This window comes from Camellia sinensis, chromosome 11 (genome assembly GCF_055761805.1).
Source record: "Camellia sinensis isolate YWXY chromosome 11, ASM5576180v1, whole genome shotgun sequence".
Lineage (NCBI taxonomy): Eukaryota > Viridiplantae > Streptophyta > Magnoliopsida > Ericales > Theaceae > Camellia > Camellia sinensis.
In genome coordinates, this window is record NC_138971.1 from 52,976,576 (window position 1) to 52,992,849 (window position 16,274).

Genomic DNA, 16,274 nt, shown 5'->3' on the forward strand with positions numbered 1-16,274 from the left:
ATTTATGTGTGTATACTGCAGGATTGGATTGTCACGGTGAGAATGTCCTCAAAAAACACGTCATTCTTCGATCGGAACAAAGACGGTGTTGTTTATCCTTGGGAAACTTTTCAAGCTTTTTTTTTCTCTGATTTTTGTTTTATATAATTTTGATCAATTAGTGTAGGTATATATATCATATCAAATTCAGAAAAAGTTATTTGATTGAATATATAAATAAATAAATAACAAATTGAATATAAATATAATTTTGGCCAAACTCAATATTCTTAACTAAATAAATCCTCATTCTTAACTCAAAGAAATTTCATAAATATGGAAACAAAAATTTAAAAATTAAAAATTAAAAACTCAAAAAAAAAAATCAAAAATAATGCAGAAGTATATGAGAATGTGTGTATATATATCATATCAAATTCAGAAAAAAAAAATTATGCGATTGAATATATAAATTAAAAAAATAAAATTGAATGAGGATGTATTAAAATTTTTATCAATTGAAAAGTAGTGTTCCTTAATTCAATTTTTATTGACTCAATCGCATAATTTTTTTTTTTAAATTTACACAAGCATCGCGTGTGCCTTAACCGCTAGTATATCTATACTATTATTAAAAGCCAACAGGAACTTTGGTGTCCTAAAGCCTCTCTTAGAAATTTTTTTCATTTTTCCTAAAATGGCCATAACTTCTTAAATAATTGTATTATTTTTACGCTAACATCAATTTGTAGTTAAGGGTAACATGATAAATTCAAACCAACCAATTCCACCACCCCCACGTTTCCAAACTGCACAGCAATTCTAAATCAGTTTCAGTATCTTCGAATTCTGTAATCACTCGCTCTCTGTTTATACAGAGCAATTTCATCAAGTAATCACTCTCTCTCTCTCTGCTTATATAGTTCGCTTTCTTGCTTTAAATTTTCTGATGTGTTTTTGTTAAATCCTTGATCAAGATATCCACATTTCGATACATATGTTTGGATTCAATCACTTTACAGTCTTCTTCAAGAAGATCAAGTTCATTCAATCTACTTCTTTGAATAATCTCACAAAAGTGAAGTTCTCTGCATTTCGATTCTCATTAGTTAATCCTTTGATAGTTTTATCAAAGAAACGAACATAGCTGTGTCCCTAATCTGTATAACTGTTTTGAATCTGAATCGCTTTCTAGATATAACAGAAATTCAAATTGTTTGAATATTGTTGATTATGTTTTTCGAATTCATGCTTTCTCAATTTCCTTTTTTTTTTTTTTTTTTTTTTTAAAAGATATTGATGGATGAATATCAATAGATTTATGAATATCCACATATTCTTATACATATGCTATATACATTGTTACTCTGAGATTATCACTCAATAACTTCTTTTTCTCATCTTTTGGTACACATAATTTCTGGGTTTTCCATTTAATAAAAGTCAAGTTCAAATCAATCATATATTTAGGTTGTGCTTGGATCATGGATTGGGTAGGGATTTGGAAAAGAAAAGGAAAATACAAGGGAAATGGAGAATATTTGGCTTATATTTTATTTGCATTTCTCTCATCGTTTCTTTTTTGTTTGCAAAACCCTATTTAAATCTATAATCTAAACACAACCTTAGTGGATTTTTTCTTCTTTTTAATTTTGTTTCTCCTATTTACTTTTTTTTGTTTAGCCTAGGTGTGGAGTTAATATTTGTTGTTGTTGTTGTTTTTTTTTTTTTTTTTTTTTTTGTGTAAAAATTGTGATTGTAAATTGACAGATTGTAAATAGGGTTTTGCAAACAAAATTCATATTATAATTCTAAAAGAAATTGCAGACGCATCGCACGTGCCCGGTCGCTAGTATATGTGTGTGTGTGTGTGTGTGTGTCTCAACAGTTCTATAGTCTCAAAAAAAATTCAAAAAAATATATAGTGGAGATTAGTTTCATACGTGGACCTCACTATACACTGAAAAAATTTCAACTACACATTGCTTTTCTGGTTCAATTCTTAATTTGATAAATGATATATTTATTATAAATTTCAAGAAAAAACAAACTGATTTAAAGAGAAATATATAATATATTTATTGTATAGTTATTAGACATAGATAGACAACGAGAAAGAGAGAAAGACGATGACAACAAAGAGATGACGAGAGAGAGAGACGAGAGGCAAGACTGGTCGAGAGAGAAGAGACTTACCAAACCGGAGATGGAGCTTGATTGAGAGATCGATCAAATTCCTTCCTCCAACAGGTTCTTCGTTTCTCTTCTCTCTTTGTTTGTTCCGATTTAGAATTTAGGTCTTCTGATTTACAATTTGTTGAGTTAGGGATTTCGGAATTTTTTTTACATTGTTAAATTGATAATTTCACCCAAAAGATACACAGAATCAAAAAATTGGCCACGACGTGTCCCCGATGTGTCCCATACCAAATAAATAAATAAATTCAAGGGCCACGCTAAATGACGTGTCACGCACGTGTCCCCGGTGTGCCCGTGTCTGACACTGCTACGGCGCCTAGTTCGAAGTGTTCGTTCATAGCTTCCAAACAACGCATTTGATATTTTCATATTAAGTCTAAAAATCAACCAACCAATCAAAATCATAGATAAACAAAATGAACACGTGCTATGCACAAAATTGAATAACAAGGACAGAGGAAGTAAACCCCAAAATCAGAGATGTGCAATTAATGTGCAAGTACATGAAAAAAATAGGAAACAAACAAACACCCAGAAAAGTAGCACAAGAAAGAAGAATAGAGAGTTGGTGGTTGGAGGGAGGGAGTTGAGAATGGGAGGCAGTGGCGTGCAGTACTTACCTTGTAGGAACTAGTCTCCTCATTGCTTTCCATATATCTACTTATATATTTACATGCTACAATGTGTGATACTATAACAAAAAGAGATTGTATACACAACACTTAATTTGATTGATGAGGTATGTGCAGAGAGAGAGAGAGAGAGCAAACAGAAGATCTGTATTTTGTTCAATACAAATTTGTTGAATTAGTGGGTTAATATAGAAAAAACAAAAAATAAAAATGAAATTGCAGGGAAAGAAATGGAAAATAAGAAGAGTTTGGTTCTATATGGAGAAAAGTACATTTGTATGTATTTTTGTATTTATAATGTATGGTGGGTTTTGGAATTTTCTAAGGGCTGCAAAAAGAAGAAGACAAGGCTAACTAAGCATAAAGGAAACAATTATTACAAAAGTAAGTTTATGAAGTTACTCTTCGTTGAGTCCTAAATCAGAAAACAAAAGATTTGGAGTTTTAGTTATGGTTTTTCCATTTATTTCTTGGTAACCAACTGAAGCCTACAGAGAGACTTTCAAAAGAAACCGGGCAGAAACAACATAAAGGGTGCTCCAAGGTAATACTCACAACATAGAAGCCTTTTTTTTTTTTTTCTGATAAATAACAGTAACTCACTTCCAAACTATGAAGTACGGACAAATACATGAGACATAGCGATTTCAAAAAAATGAGAACACATACACAACGGGGACATGGCAATTTTTTTTAAAAAAAATATAAATATGTATTTGCAATGTAGATTAAGACTATGTTACCGAACAATCAAAATTAATAAACACTAACATTAATTAAATGTATATATAAAAGCCACTACATTTAAATAAATAATAGAAAAAGAAAAAACAAGCTGATTTAAAGAGAAATATATAATATATTCATTATAAATAGTATATAATAGTATATTTATTATATATTGATTAGATAGGGAGACGACAAGAAAGAGTGAAAGACGACGACGACAAAGAGATGATGAGAGAGAGAGAGTGAGACGATCAACGAGACAAGACGAGAGAGAGAGAGAGAGAGAGAGAGAGAGAGAGAGAAGAGGCGAGACAGGACGAGAGAGAAGAGACACTTACCATACTAGAGATGGAGCTCGATGGAGATGGAGCTTGATTGAGAGATCAATCGAATGCCTTCCTCCAACAGGTTCTTCGTTTCTCTTCTCTCTTTTTTTGTTCTGATTTAGAATTTAGATCTTCTGATTTAGGATTTGTTTGAGTTAGGGATTTCTGATTTTTTTTACTTTGTTAAATTTATGCTTTGACCCAAAGGATATATAGAATTAAAAAATTGGCCCCGACATGTCCCATACCAATAAATAAATAAATTAAAGGGCCACACCAAATGGCGTCCCTAGTGTGCCCCTGTCTCCAACACCACTACGGTGCCTATTTTGAAGTGTTCGTTCCTAACTTCCAAACAACGCACTACAATTTTATATTTTCATATTACGTCTAAAAATCAACCAACCAATCAAAATTATAGATAAACAAAATGAACATTTGATATGCACAAAATTGAATTACAAGGACAGTGGAAGTAATCCCCAGAATCAGAGATGTGCAATTAATGTGCAAGTACATGAAAAAAATAGGAAACAAATAAATACCCAGAAAAGCAGCACAAGAAAGAAGAATAGAGAGTCGGTGGTTGGAGGGAGGGAATTGGGAATTGGGAATGGGAGAGGCAGTGGTGTGCAGTACTTGTAGGAACTGGTCTCCTCATTGCTTTCCATATGTCTACTTATATATTTACAGGCTACAATGTGTGATACTATAACAAAAAGGGATTGTATACACAATACTTAATTTGATTGATGAGGCATGTGAAGCGAGAGAGAGAGAGAGAGAGAGAAAGAGAGAAACAAAAGATACGTATTCTGTTCAATAAAAATTTGTTGAATCAGTGGGTTAATATTGAAAAAACAAAAAATAAAAATGAAATTGCAATTTGGTTCTATATGGATAAAAGTATATCTGTATGTATTTTTGTATTTCTAACATGCGGTTGGCTTTGGAATTTTCGAAGGGCTGCAAAAAGAAGAAGACAACAAGGCTCCCTCACTCCCTCCTCATGGTTGTAGTCTGTCTGTACCACTCACACTCCACAATTGCATTGGATTCCAAATTCAACAAACACTCCTTTTTTTTTTCTTTCATTTTCTATGTTTTACAATAGTTAAAAGGGATATTGAAAACTAAGAAGCACGAACAACACAGGAACACGACACGGACACGTGAACACATAAATTTTCAAAAAATGCAGGACATAACAAGTTGGGAACACGTGCAAAATATATTTTTTTATGTATTTATTATGCCATATTTTTAAGTATTTAATATGTATTTTATGTCATATATTTAATTTTATCAAATTTATCAACTTTAAGTGTGTTGTTTTTATATAAATTTTTTTTTAAAAAAAAAATAGTCCCCAGTGTGTCTCTACATGTCTGTAGCTTGTCCCGAGTGTCCAACACGTGTCCAGAGCGTGCCTAACACGTGTCCATGTCTGACATGTGTCAAACACTCGTACGTGACCTCCGAAAAGGTGTCCGTGCTTCATAGATTGAAAATATTGGATATCACATGATGTGTTTATTCACCAAACCAACATTGTTCTCAATGTTTCTCCAGTGCACGCTTTTCATTCTCTTGAATAACAATTGTAATTTTGGAGGTTTATTTTTCAAGAACATATAAAATAAAATCAAGGATTAATTACACTTGTAACCTTTGTAGTTTGATTTAAATTTCACTTTAGTCCCTATAGTTTGTAATTGAACAATTTGGTCCCTACACTTTAAGTGTAGTTTCAATTTGGTATTTCCATCTAAATTTCTATTAATTTTCTCTTCATGTATACCTTAAAAAATTGACAAATGTCTCAAAATTGTTAATTTTAATCTCCAATATAGACGAAAGGACCAAATTGAAACTAGACTTAAAAGTGTAGATGACCAAATTGTTCACATTGAAAAATAGGAACTAAAGTGAAATTTGAGTAAAACTAGATAGGTGAAAAGTACAATTAGCCCTAAAATTAATTTAAAATGTGTTTTTCACGAAAAATAACCACCCAAAAAAAACCTAGGGTAAAAAAAATTTTAATAAAAAAGAGGATATTTTAAAATTACATTAATAACAAGTGGAAATTTTGTTTTTTATTTTTTTCTTTTTTGAAAATTCAAGGTATCTCTTGCCCAACCCAGCCCAATTGGGCTCAAGTTATCACACATCTAGATAGTCAAGAAATAATTGCTGGAGGCCCTCAAGTTGACAATGGAGAAAACCTCTAGTGGTCCCTTGCAAGACTCAAAATCGACCAGGCAAATCAAATTGATTGAGTTTTCAGAACTTGGTTTTCTATTTCTTTTTCTTTTTTTTTTCTTTTGAAAAATTAGAAACTAGTTTATCAAAAAAGATATTTTTGAATTTTTAAAAATTATTTCTGTCCCACAAAAAGAGAACCATATGAAAATAATGAGTTTTTTAGAAAATTAGTTTTTGAAAAACTTCAAAAAATAGATTCTAAAACACAACTAAACAATTTATGTTAGTAATGCATCCCTATCCAAGCTCCTAAACATTCAACATGGCCTACCTAAGCATAAGGAAATAATTATTAAAAGCCTCCTTTTATTTTTTTTTTGCCCCTCCTCTCTCTTTCTCTTCCCTCTCCTATCTCCACCACCGGCCACCACTCCCTCCCCTCCCTTAACCACCCAAGCACTTCCCCCTCTGCCACTAGGGGAGTAACTTGGATGGGCTCAATTTGAGCAACCCGAGCCCAACTTGAAATTTTGCAATGCTTGGTCAACATATTTTTTAATTCAATTTGAGCATGGCAAAAATTCAGAAACCTAATGGGCTTGGACAAAGAAGCGAGCAATCCAAGCAACTCGAAGCCAGAATTGTATTTATATATAAAATATACTTATAAATTATTAGCTTTTGGAATGATGTAAAATAATCGGAACCGTTAGAACATATGTGTTATATATATATATATATATAGCATAATATCATATACACAGGTCACACAACACAAAACCTTACCCAGTCCTTTCTCATTCAGAAATGACAAAGATCACCATCGCAGCACATCAGTTCCTCAATTTTCATCTCTCTCCTTTTTGTCTCACTTATTCTATAAATTATTTTTTATGATGTTATTAAAAAAAATGCTAATAAGGTCTAACTTTTGACAAATTAATCAACCTAATTGCCAACAAAAAATAACCCTCAAATTTAAGGGCTATTCGAATCTAGCTCGAGTTTAATATATTATGCTCGGGTCGGGTTTGGGAAAATACGATAGGGTTATAAGTAGGTCTTGGATAGGCTGGTGTAGACACCCTGTAAAAATTGATGTATTATTGATTGTTATATTCTATATATTACAATGATTCATGATTCCTATATATAGAAGAGGGTAAGTGTGTAGTAGGTGAGGAGTAGGTGGAGAGTAGGTGAAGTAGGTGAGTGTGTAGTAGGTGGTAGTGGTAGGTGTGTAGTAGGTGAATTTTAACAGCCCCCGCAAACTCAAGGGGGATAGGAACTAACCAACTTGAGTTTGAAGAGAGTTACAAAACAAGAAAATACATAAAAATAAAAAAGGATAGGAGACACTGTATGGTCGTGTCAGACCATTGGTGAAGACACTGGATGGTGGTGCCATAACGTTGTAGAGGACACTGGATGGGGGTGTCATAACGGTGTAGAGGACACTGGATGGCGGTGTCATAACGGTGTAGAGAACACTGGATGGCGGTGTCAGACCGATGTAGAAGACAGTTTATGGGGTCATGTCGGACCGTTGTAGCAGACGAGGACACTGTATGGTGGTGTCATAACGGTGTAGAGGACACTGGATAGCGGTGTCATAACGGTGTAGAGGACACTGGATGGCGGTGTCAGACCGATGTAGAAGACAGTTTATGGGGTCATGTCGGACCGTTGTAGCAGACAATGTTGTGACAGTTGTGGTGACAGTTTACGGAGTCTTGCTGGACCCTTGGAGAAACTAACCGGAATCAATATCGGGACAGTTTACAGAGTCTTGTCGGACCCATAAAAGAGCTAACCGGAATCAATGTCGGGACAGTTTACAGAGTCTTGTCGGACCTATGAAGGAGCTAACCGGAATCAATGTCGGGACAGTTTACAGAGTCTTGTCGGACCCTTAAAAAGTCGCACCCTCAAAAGGTGTGCCCAATCTATCAAAAGGCGTGCCCAATCCATAAAAAGGCGTGCCCAATCTATAAAAAGGCGTGCCATCAAAAGGCGTGCCATCAAAAGGCGCGCCCAGGTTGTCGTCGAGCGCCGAGCGGCGCATGATGCGCGTGTCTGCCTTAGCTATTTAACCAAGACGGAGGCCGAGGCTGAGGCAGAGACAAAGACCTGCGAAAAAACTCTGAAAAACTCTTCGTTTTGTTGAGAGCTTGTCGCTAAGAGCTGCAAATCTTGAAACACTCTGTAAACACTCTGTAACCAATCCTTCTCTGAGAGTACCAGTCGGAAATCGCTGCTTCGCTGAAACACTCAGCAACCCAAAAACATGGCCTCTTCTTCACGTCCAGCTACCCAGAACATGGCCTCCTCTTCCCGTGGTCTGCTCACGCTCTTTCCCAACCTCAACGAGTCAACAAGAGAGATAACCAGTGCGGCGGCCAGTGAACCTCAACCAAACACCTCTGGTTTTGCTCCGTTGAACTTTCCGATGCGGTATGTGGAGCAAAAAATGGCGGTGCAAACTGATATTGAGGCCAATCAGTATACTTTGAAGTCATGTGTTGAAACCATGACTGCGGTCACAAACTTGTCGCACCGGCTGCAGAGTAGGACAAATGAGGTGCAGCAGTTAAACGCCCAACTGGCTCTGCTCCAACGCATGTATAAGGATGCGCGAGCAGAGATAAGTGTGCTAAAGGCGGAAAATAAGGAGCTGAAGCGGAAGGCCACCGTGATGTTCCGATTTGGAGGGCCGCCATATGCTGCAGTGGAGGAGCAAGGAGTAGTGATCGTGCCCAGTGGAGTGGGAAACACGGAGGCAACACCGGCAAGGGCCACCCAGGACGGAGGCAAGAAGAAAAGACCGGCGGCAGAGTAGAGAAGAAAAATCCCACCTGTGGATGAGGTTGTTGTGTGTGGGTTGTTTTTTTTTTTTTTTTTTTTTTGGTGTAAAATGGTGATCGGGGTGAGCCCCGACATGAATAAAATGAGTTTGGTGTGCAGTTCGGCTTCTTCTTTTTTTTTTTTTTTTTTTTTTTTTTGCAAAGAAATAATAATGAAAAAAAAAGGTTTCGTGGCCCACGGTTTTGTGAAAACCTGCAATGGGTTTGGTATTTGTTTTTGTATATATATATATATATATATTTTTTTTTGTGGCATTGTTCTGGGTCTGTTTCTTCATATCACCCTTCTTAGCCATGAGAGCAGCAGAGAGAAGCCTGGGCAGTCGATCGGACTCAGCGGCCTCGATGCGAGGAGGCCACACTTGAGGGTTCTTATAGCACAAAAACAAATGGCGATCGTAGTAGTCTACGGTCCCAACCAGTGGGCTCTGCCGGAATTCAGTCCGAAAGAACCCAAACTCGAGGTCGCCGCCGCCGTCGAGGCTGAGAAAACCCTCATTATTGAAGCTTCCAGAGGCACTCCCAATTTGGGAATTAGGGTCGAGAAGGAAACTGTCTCCGTCGGAGACTGCGATTGGGGACGATGTTGATGATGGGTTCATGGTCGTCGGTGACGCCGTCGTCGTCATAGCCGGGAAGGTGGATCAGATGCAGATCTCAGTATCCTCCCAAAATACAAACTCCAAATCTCTGACTGTGAGGAAAAGCCTGGCGTTGGAGAATTGACAATTGGAGGAGGAGACGATGGTGGCTCGATGTCGCCATTGATGAACAAATATGTGCGAGGCAGAGAAGAGTTCAGCTATGACTTTCTGGCAGCGGAGTGAAGGTATGTGTAGAGGTCCGGCGGGCGGCCAAGGCGAGGCTGCCGCCCGCCGGTGAAGCAGAATTACTAGCTTCACTAGCTTCTCAACCTTGCTCTGATACCATGTAAAAATTGATGTATTATTGATTGTTATATTCTATATATTACAATGATTCATGATTCCTATATATAGAAGAGGGTGAGTGTGTAGTAGGTGAGGAGTAGGTGAGGAGTAGGTGGAGAGTAGGTGAAGTAGGTGAGTGTGTAGTAGGTGGTAGTGGTAGGTGTGTAGTAGGTGAATTTTAACACACCCCATTTTGACCGGCCCTAAGACTTAGGCCCTTTCTTTTGATTATTCGATAATGAAAATAAAACTGTGTTTCTCACAAAATTCTCAGTAAGAAAAGATGGAATTTGTGCTTCATTTCCAATTCTAAACCTGTTTTGGTCAAGTGCTTAAATTCCGTTCAAAACTATCTTTCAAAACTTTCTTTTCTGTGCTTTGTTCCGAATATTTTCGTAGTGTTCCGAGACTCATTTTTAAATTTCAAAATAAGACTTTTTCTGAGGAAATTAAGCAAAGAATAGTGTGGAAATAAGAGGAAATGAGGATAATTCTGTCAAAAAATCCTGTTTTGAGCAAAATAGTCAGCCACAGACAACTTTTGGCCGATTAGCCATCCTTTTGGCCGGCTGGCCAAGGTTTTTGGCTAGCTAGCCAAGGTTTCCTGGCCGGCAAACCAATAAATCGGCCGGCTAGCTAATTTGCCCAGAAGCAGGGCAATTTCAGCAGAATTCTTATTGAAAGCGTGTGGGTTATGCCATTTCAGATCTTTTGTTGATACATTCACGCACGAGGTACACACCCATCCCCTTCAGTACCCTCCGTTGTCAAAAGGGAGATTGTCTTCTTCAACCACCCTTGTCATCCTTGTCATCCCATCAACCTTGTCTCCCACCTCCTTGATTGAGCTTGCGTTCATTGTCTATATGGAGGATCAGAACGTAAAGAATGGAATTTGAAAGAAGGATGAATTAAGAGAAGAGAAGAGCGATAGGGAAAAAAAGAGAGAACTTGAAGCTTTGAGCCAAAACTTTCATTTTTTCAACATACACTGATATACCAAGTTTCATATATCAAAACCATCCCAAGAATTCTAATATAGCCAAATTCTAATAGATTTGATCGAAAGAGAGTGATTGTTGTTGAAAAGAGAGAAAAATAGAGAGTTGTATACCTTTCCCCCACGCACTGCCGTTTGGTAACACTTACGTTTTCAGTTTTCTGTTTATATTTACAAAAATTTAAAAAACTCAAATAAAAACTTGTTTGGTAAAATTTTTGATTTATAAATCAGTAGTCTCAGTTTATAAATTTGGCCAAAAAATGAAAACATAAAAAATGTGTTTCCGTTTTGAGTTTTGAGTTTTTTTTTTTTTTTTACCACCCAACACTAGCCACCACCCGCCACCATCACCTGCCACCGCCACTAACCACCCACCCGCCACCACCACCCGCCACCCACCCACCAACCGCCACCCACTTGCCACCACCACCCACCGCCCGCCACTACCACCCGCCACCTACTTGCCACCACCACTCACCACCTACCTGCCACCACCATCCACCACCTGTCACCACCAGCCACCTGCCACCCACCGGCCACCACCACCCACCGCCGCCACCACCACCATCACCCACCCGCCACCCACCACCCACTCGCTACCACCCGCCACCCGCCACCGTCACCCACCCATCCATCACCACCACCCACCCACCACCAGCAGCTACCCACCACCCACCGTCTTCTACCGCCACTTGCCACCACTTGTCATTTCTTACTCTTTTTTATATTTTTAAATTTTTTAAAACATTTTGTCAATTACCAAACACGTTTGTAGTTTATATTTTTCTAAAACTAAACAAAAAACATACAAAAATCAGTTTATAAAATTTTTGTAAATATAAAATGAAAACGTAAACGTTGCCAAACACACCAACAACCCAAAAACACCATTCTAGCAAGAATTTTGAATTTTCAAGCTGAGGATTGGGAACACACTTCCTAAACTTGAGGGTGATCAAAAGAAAGTTTAGAAATCAAATCATTTCTTTGGAAAGTGAATTTTGCACACTTTTCATTTTCTTGTATTTCTTGCATTTTTTTTCTTCAATTGCTTCTCTTGCTTTGATTTTGTGTTATAAACCTGTTGTAAGCTAACTGAAAGTGGTTAGTTGAGTCACTTGCATATTTTCTATTTGCTTTTCTGATATTTGAAGCAAAACAGAGTTTTGGCCTGACTTGATTGGCCTGCTGGCTAACTTTTTGGCCCGCCAGCTCATCTTTTGGCCGGCCAGCCACTTTTTCCTGAACAGAACCCAGTAGCCTCCTAGAGTTGAGCAGAACAATCTCCAATGGTCTCCAAGGCCCCCTACAGCTTCTTTTTTTATTGTTTTAATTTTAATTAGAGAGAGTTTGTAAGGATATTTTATTGTAATATTTTTATTCGTCCTCCCTTATTCGAATTTGTAATATTCCAAAATTTAATAATTCTCCAATCCTACTTCTTTCTATCCCGTTCTTTTATTTGTTTTCCTTTTCTGCACATATGTAATATATATGTTTGTCATTATATCCATACTTTGCATCCATGCTTCATGCCTTAAGATCCGGTCCGGCTAAATTTGCATTTGTGGGTTTAATCGTTTATTATGTGATTTTGTGTGCTATCTCGTGTCTTGAGATGATTCACATGTCATATAATAGAAGCCGGATCTTTAGTTGCATTTCATAGTGAATTGCATTAGCACCTTATATATAGGATCATGCATGTTTTTACTAACTTTGTCTTGTAATTGTTTGCGGGACGTCAATAAATATGTAAATTTTGTGTGTTTTAGCATCCCGCCTGTGTGCGATTTTCTTACGATGTTTAGCATCCTACCATGCGACTATGTGCTTATTTGATATATCTCTATGTGTTAAAATAGATGTATTATTGATTGATATAATGTTATGATTGATAGATTACAAGATGCATTAATTACAATTCCTATACAATCTATATATAGAAGAAAATGTGGTAGTAGGTGTAGTGGAGGTGATAGTGGGTTAGGTGAAGTGGAGTGTGTAGTGGAGTAGAGGTAGGTGAAGTGGAGTGTGTAGTGGAGTAGGTGAAGGTAATGTGGTAGTAGGTGTAGTGGAGGTGATAGTGGGTTAGGTGAAGTGGAGTGTGTAGTGGAGTAGAGGTAGGTGAAGTGGAGTGTGTAGTGGAGTAGGTGAAGGTAAAGATGGGAAATTCTAACAGCCCCCCGCAAACTCAAGGAGGAGAGAAACTAACCAACTTGAGTTTGGAGAGAGTAACAAAACAAGAAAATACATAAAAATAAAAAAGGATAGGAGACACTGTATGGTCGTGTCAGACCGTTGGTGAAGACACTGTATGGGGTGTCATAACGTTGTAGAGGACACTGTATGGTGGTGTCAGACCGATGTAGAAGACAGTTTATGGGGTCATGTCGGACCGTTGTAGAAGACAATGTTGTGACAGTTTACGGAGTCTTGCTGGACCCTTGTAGAAACTAACCGGAATCAATGTCGGGACAGTTTACAGAGTCTTGTCGGACCCATAAAGGAGCTAACCGGAATCAATGTCGGGACAGTTGACAGAGTCTTGTCGGACACTTGTAAAAACTAACCGGAATCAATGTCGGGACAGTTTACAGAGTCTTGTCGGACTCTTAAAAAGTTGCACCCTCAAAAGGTGTGCCCAATTTTGTCAAAAGGCGTGCCATCAAAAGGCGTGCCCAATTCATCAAAAGGCGTGCCATCAAAAGGCGTGCCATCAAAAGGCGTGTCCACTTTGTCAAAAGATGTGCCATGAAAAGGCGTGCCAGTTTGTCGGGCGGCAAGAGGCGCGCGATACGCGTGGCTGCCTCGGCTATTTAACCAAGACGAAGGCTGAGGCTGAGGCATACCATTCTGAAACCTCTGAAACCAACCCTTCGCTGAAAAAACTCTGCCTCTGCGGAGAGAGAAACTGTGGAACACTTTGTTGCCATTCTGTCACCAACCCTTCCGAACATTACCAGTCTGAAATTGCTATTTCGCTGAAACACTTAGCAACCCAAAAACATGGCCTCTTCTTCCCGTCCAGCTACCCAGAACCTGCTCACGCTCTTTCCAGAACTGAACGAGCCCACAAGAGAAATAACTGGTGCGGTGGCCAGTGAACCTCAACCAAACACCTCTGGTTTTGCTCCATTGAACTTTCCGATGCGGTCGGTGGAGCAAAAAATGGCGGTGCAAACTGATATTGAGGCTAATCAGTATACTCTGAAGTCATGCGTGGAAACCATGACGGCGGTCACAAATTTGTCGAACCGGCTGCAGAGTAGGACAAATGGGGTGCAGCATTTAAATTCCCAGCTGGCTCTGCTCCAACGCATGTATAAGGATGCGCGAGCAGAGATAAGTGTGCTGAAAGCAGAAAATAAGGAGCTGAAGCGGAAGGCCACCGTGATGTTCCGATTTGGAGGGCCGCCATATGCTGCAGTGGAGGAGCAGGGAGGAGGCAACTTGCTTGGTGGTCTAGGAAGCACGGAGGCAACACCGTCAAGGGCCGTCCAAGACGGAGGCAAGAAGAAGAGACCGGCTGCAGAGTAGAGAAGAAAAATCCCACTGTGGGTGTGGTTGTTTTGTTGTTTTTGTTTTGGTTTTTTTTTTTGTTGTTTTGTTTTTTATTTATTTATTTATTTATTTTTTTTTATGTAAAATGGGGATCGGGGTGAGCCCCGACATGAATAAAATGAGTTTGTGGAATGATGAATGTTTTTTTTTTTTTTTTTTTTTTTTTTTTTTTTTTTTGAGAAAAGTAAGGGAATCGAATAATAAAAAAAATATGGAGATAGTGATGAAACATGGTGATGATGAATATTAATAATGAATAAAAATAGAGCACCAATTAAGTTTTATAATAAAAAATAAAATTTGGGTGTTGAATGGGTGTGATTAAAAAAGAAAAGAAGGGAGGTGGTGGAATGATGGATCAAAAAGTAGAATAAAAGAAAGTGCACATGGGTTGGTTCCAGAGTTATATTAGTCTTTTCAACCACTACCTCTGTCTCTTTGAAAAGTGAAAAGCTAGTCATCTCTCTCTCTCTCTGCACCTGGTCTCTCTCTCTCTGGCATGAACTGGTTCGGAGATGAAGAGATCACACGCATACACACATGCATCTCTCTCTCTCTCTCTAGATCCATGAGTCTCTTCGGTTTGGGCAGGAACCAAAGGACATTTTGCCCAGAATAAGGGGGCACAGCTGAGAAAGCACATTGATGCAACATTAGGTAGTGGAAATCTGAGAGAAGCAGTAAGACTTCCTCCAGGGGAGGACGCTAATGAATGGCTGGCTGTCAACACTGTGGACTTCTTCAACCAGGTGAACTTGTTGTATGGTACCCTCACAGAGTTCTGCACTCCAGAAAACTGTCCTACAATGACTGCAGGCCCCAAGTATGAGTACAGATGGGCAGATGGTGTACAAATCAAGAAACCAATTGAAGTTTCAGCTCCAAAATATGTTGAATATATTGAATACAGGGAAAGGAAAATGGAGGAAAAGATGGATGTGGATGGTGGAAATAATAGAGTGGATGATTCTCCGAGCCCAACCCCGAGAGAGAGAGATATCAAGCATCTCTGGTGTATATGAGCTGGTCTGTGGTCTGTGTGGAGGATGGGTCTGGAAAAGCTTGGTCTTCGTTGGCAGCCATTGTGAAGGCAGAGAAGAGCTTAATTATGGAAGAAGGTATGTGTAAAAAAAACAAGCAGACTAGGTTGAGGTCCGGCGGGCGGCTAAGGTGAGGTTGCCGCCCGCCGGGAAAGCGAAAATACTAGATTCTTAAACCGGCTCTGATACCATGTTAAAATAGATGTATTATTGATTGATATAATGTTATGATTGATAGATTACAAGATGCATTAATTACAATTCCTATACAATCTATATATAGAAGAAAATGTGGTAGTAGGTGTAGTGGAGGTGATAGTGGGTTAGGTGAAGTGGAGTGTGTAGTGGAGTAGAGGTAGGTGAAGTGGAGTGTGTAGTGGAGTAGGTGAAGGTAATGTGGTAGTAGGTGTAGTGGAGGTGATAGTGGGTTAGGTGAAGTGGAGTGTGTAGTGGAGTAGAGGTAGGTGAAGTGGAGTGTGTAGTGGAGTAGGTGAAGGTAAAGATGGGAAATTCTAACACTATGCATGCCAGTGAGTGAAGGTTGTGTTGTTTAATTTGAAATAAACTTGATTTTCATGATTGTGCTATTCAAAACATTTTCAAAATAATGAAATCAAATTGTTTCAAAATAAATGACACAGTCTATATTTATTTGCTTCACATAATAAATTTTAGGATTTATTGATAATTAGAATATGAATATATAAAGTTAATAAAAATAATATCATGGCTTAGTAGAGGGGCCGATCTTTTGATCGGCTAAGTGGAAGTGCTCAATTAATGACCTTTCCCTCTCATACC

The 16,274-nt window shown here is 38.2% G+C and overlaps 1 protein-coding gene across 4 annotated transcripts in view; it reads right to left on the minus strand.

Annotated features, from left to right (window-relative positions):
• LOC114312012 (uncharacterized) overlaps positions 1-16,274 on the minus strand; it is a 41,879-nt gene that overhangs the window by 22,996 nt on the left and 2,609 nt on the right. Inside the window, exon 2 of one of the 4 annotated variants that reach the window (XM_028258186.2) lies at positions 2,176-2,281. The exons of the other annotated variants lie outside the window; for them this stretch is intronic. The gene's annotated coding sequence lies outside the window, so the exon portion shown is untranslated. The remainder of the gene's footprint in view (positions 1-2,175; positions 2,282-16,274) is intronic. 4 annotated transcript variants of the gene reach the window in all.